Here is a 4,861-nt window from a genome sequence, read left to right on the forward strand (position 1 = left end):
GCTACAAACTTTGATTGCTTTCATTGATATATTTTAAAAAAAACAGTCATCCAAGCTAAAAATTGGGGGGTCATCTCAGAATGCCCCATCTCCCACACCCTCCATATTCAATAGGAGTATGTGATAGTATATCCTAATCTTAAGAAAATTTTATGTACAAGATTCAGTCATACAGAAAAGTCATAGGCTCAGAACTGAAATGGACCTCCCTTAGTTCAACTGCTTCATTTCCCAATGAGTATACTGAAACTCAGGAAGTTTAAGTCACCTGCCCAAGCTCATCGAACAAGGTAGCAAGTGAGGTGGAACTAAAACCGAGCTCTCCTGATGGTCTATTAGCACTCCTTTCTTTATATCATGCTGTCACTTTTGCAAGGGATGGCATGAGGCTATCAGATGACACATCATCAAATATTTACTGAGCACCTATTATGTATCAGGCACTGTGACGTGACGGTAAGCAAAACAGTCATAGCCTCTGTCCTCCTGTGACTTATAGTTCAGTGGGAGTTAGAGCTATTTATCAAATAATGGCACACAAGTATAAAGTACACACTATGATTAGTGCTGTAAGGGACTACAAAGTACTGCTGTGAGAATGTAATCAATCTGATCTGATAGCGTAGATCAGATCTATGGGAAGTCAGGCTAAACTTCTCCAAGGATGTGATGTTTGAACTAAAATCGGGGTGGCGGGATCACAGAGCAAAGGAAACGCAGAAAGGCTTCTATCTGCAGCTACCATGAAGACTTGGTTTTCAAAAGCCCAAAGGATTAACAAAGCAAAATCAAGTTCAAACACATAAACTACCTAGTTCAGTCCAGAAACGTGGTCCTCCATGCCAGGGTAGTGTTCCGAAAAGCAGAGTTAAAACAAATCTTCAGATAAATGCTGAACAGTCACTTTTAGAATCTGATTCATTAATGCTAGGAAGGATATTCAAAAGCAGGTTGTGGTCAAACAAGCAAGAATTGAAATACCAGGGTTGTTACAGGTGGCAAAGCTTAACAACAGAGATTCATGAGTATTTGTAAAATGGGTGAATGTGCTGCATTTGTTGTCAACTTTGCACCGTCACCACCAGTCCCTTTAAAGCCAAGAACGACATTACCCAGGATTCTCTTATCTGTAAGTCTCTGGGTTAGAATTTGTCAGTGAAGGTACTTGCATGAGATCTGGGAAAGCAGAAGTGAAGCAGAAGCTATTATATTTGGAGTGGTCTAGCAGACATACGTGGCAGGCTTTCAAATGCCTTTTGAAGTTTTTACTTTTAAGTTACAGTGGTTTGCAGACTTCTCAAGCGGCAGCTTTCTTTCTCTGTTCCAGGGCTTTCATTGATGTCACAGTGAAAGTTTCTCCAATTCTTCTGCTTCGGCATGCCAGATATCCCAGATCCCCCAGGTCCTTCCATTTTGTAAGCTCTAATTCCTGTATTAAAGTACTTATTTTCATAAAACTTCTTATAGCTCTGTTTTCTCAACCAAACCCAAACGAATGCAACTTTTGCTATTTAAAGTAGTCTTAAGGACACAGAACTTTATGGATGGGAGTCTTGCATTGGTTCTCTGACCTGATTAGATTTAAAGGTATTAATAACCTTCATTTTCAGTGGTAATGAATCATTAGTAGTTTATGGCAGGTGGTAGCAAAACAGTTACTTAACTGAGCACTGTAGTCACCTGGAGCCAAGTACCTATAGGAGTCAAGGCTGTAAGCTGCTGCAATAGAACACTGTAATGGAAATAATGTACTGTCAGATGGATTGGTTACTTCTAAATGTAATAGAGAACGTAGGGAGGGTGAGGAGCTGCACTTAGGGCTCTAATATTCCAGCTCAAAGGTAGATAAATAATCAGAAGACTTCTATGACTGTCCAAAAGGAAATCCAATTTCCTATAGCCTCAGAGTTGAAATTTCTGACAACCAAATCCAAAGTTTTATTCTCTCATGTTAAATTTAGGGCACTGATTGGGAAAGAGTTGGACCTTTAAAGTTGGAATGAGAAGATCTGGCTATATTTTAATTAAACTGAGGACCTGGAACTTCCAGATTCCCCTGAGCCTCCCTTGCCAGTGGAAGCACGATTCCTTCCCTATGTAAGAGAGTTACATTCTTCTTGCCTGCAGAATCTGTAATGACCGTTTCAGAGATAGCTTCCTTGTAGGTGAATGCTGATCCTTAAGACCAACCCCCACCAAACAGTATGAAGTTCCTCAGAAAACTAAAAACAGAATTACTGTAGGATCCAGCAATCCCACTCCTGAGCATATATCCAGACAAAACTATAATTCAAAAAAATACAGGCATCCCTATGTTCATAGCAGCACTATTCACAATAACCAAGACATGGAAGCAACCTAAATGTCCATCAACAGATGAATGGATAAAGAAGATGTGGTACATATATACAATGGAATACTACTCAGCCATAAAAACAACAAAATAATGCCATTTGCAGCAACATGGATGTAACTCAAGATGATCATACTAAGTGAAGTAAGTCAGAAAGAGAAAGACAAATACCATATGATATCACTTATATGTGGAATCTAAAATATGGCACATATGGGGCTTCCCTGGTGGCACAGTGGTTGAGAGTCTGCCTGCCAATGCAGGGGACATGGGTTCGAGCCCTGGTCTGGGAGGATCTCACGTGCCGTGGAGGAACTGGGCCCGTGAGCCGCAACTGCTGAGCCTGCGCGTCTGGAGCCTATGCTCCACAACGAGAGGTCGCGACAGTGAGAGGCCCGCACACTGTGATGAAGAGTGGCCCCAGATCGCCACAACTGGAGAAAGCCCTCGCACAGAAATGAAGACCCAACACAGCCAAAAATAAATAAATAAATAAATTAATTTATATATATATATATATATATATATATATATATATATATATATATATATATATATCTGGCAGGTGTTAACAAAGTCCAGTCCTCCAAGGCTTTTAAAAAATAAAAAAATAAAAAAAATAAAATATGGCACATATGAAACTATCTACAAAACAGAAACAGACTCACAGACATAGAGATCAGACTTGTGGTTGCCAAGAGGTTGAGGGAAGGGAGAGGGATGGACTGGGAGTTTGGGGTCGGTAGATGCAAACTACAACACTTAGAATGAATAAACAACAAAGTTCTAATGTATAGCATGGGGAACTATATCCAGTCTCCTGGGATAAACCATAATAGAAGAGAATGTTTTAAAAAGAATGTGTGTGTGTGTATATATATATATATATATATATACACACACACACATACATATATATACAGACACACATATATATATATATACACATACATACATATATATATATATACACATACATATATATATATACACATACATATATATATATATAACTGAGTCACTTTGCTGTACAGGAGAGGTTGGCACAACATTGTAAATCAACTTTACTTCAATAAAAAACAAAGACCAACTCCCACCACCTCTATTGATTCTAGGCCTGTAATACAGCTCAGCACTGAGTATAACCCAGATGCACAGGCACAGAATATAAGGCTTATCAATTCATATCAGTAGAAATTTGGGGAGTATGGATAAGAAGAGATCTTAAGGAAGGCAACAAAAGCAAAAATAAACAAGTGGGACTACCTCAAAAGCTTCTGCACAGCAAAGGAAACCATCAATGAAATGAAAAGGCAACCTACAGAATAAGAGAAAATACTTGAAAATCATATCTGATAAGGAGTTAATCTCAAGATATATAAAGAACTCATACAGCTCAATAGCAAAACCAATCCAGTTAAAAAATGGGCTAAGGAACTGAATAGACGTTTTTCCAAAGAAGATATACAAATGGCCAACAGGTACATAAAAAGGTGCTCAACATCACTATTCATCAAGGAGATGCAAATCAAAACCACAATGAGATATCATTTCACTCCTGTTAGAATAGCTATTATCAAAAGACAAGTGTTGGAGAGAATGTGGAGAAAAAAGAACACTTAAACACTGTTGGTGAGAATGTAAATTGCTGCAGCCACTGTGGAAAACAATATGAGGGTTCCTCAAAAAAGTAAATATAGAACTACTATAAAATCCAGCAATCTTACTTCTGGATATATATCCAAAGGAAATGAAAACAGGATATTGAAGAGATATCTGAATTCCCTTGCTTATTGCAGCATTATTCACAATAGCCAAGACATAGAAACAACCTAAGTGTTCATCAAGGGATAAATAGATAAGGAAAGTGAAGTGTATATTTATAACAGAATAGTATTCAGCCATGAAAAAGAATAAATACTGCAATTTGCTACAAATAGATGGACATTGAGGGCATTATTCTCAGTGAAATAAGCCAGACAGAGAAGAAAAGTACCACATGATATCACTTATACGTGGAATCTAATTTTCTTTTAAGCTAAACTTTAAAACAGAGAGTAGAAAAGTGATTTCCAGGGACTGGTATATGGGGGAAATAGGGAGAGGTTGGTAAAATGGTACAAATAAAAATTTAAAAAAAGAGATCTTAAATATGTTAGACCAGGGTGGGAGGAATATAACATTTGATCAGACTGAATTTCTAAATATGGATGCATCAACTAGAGATTCTGAATACAATGCATTAGCTCAAGAAGCTGGGAATGACTTAGTTTCTAGATTTGTTGACTAAAATCTGGGCTCAATAGTGGTCTATAATCAATGAAGCTAAGATATCAGAATTCCTGTGGTATACTGTAGGGCAGTGTTTTTTCAGTCTTATCACTATTGATATTTTGGAGACAGATAATTCTTTGTTGGAGGTTGAGGGAGACTGTGGATTGTAGAATGTTTAGATGTATCCCTAGCCACTACCTACTGGATGCCAGTAGCACCTTCCCCAATTTATGA

The sequence above is a fragment of the Mesoplodon densirostris genome, chromosome 2, assembly GCF_025265405.1.
Source record: "Mesoplodon densirostris isolate mMesDen1 chromosome 2, mMesDen1 primary haplotype, whole genome shotgun sequence".
Lineage (NCBI taxonomy): Eukaryota > Metazoa > Chordata > Mammalia > Artiodactyla > Ziphiidae > Mesoplodon > Mesoplodon densirostris.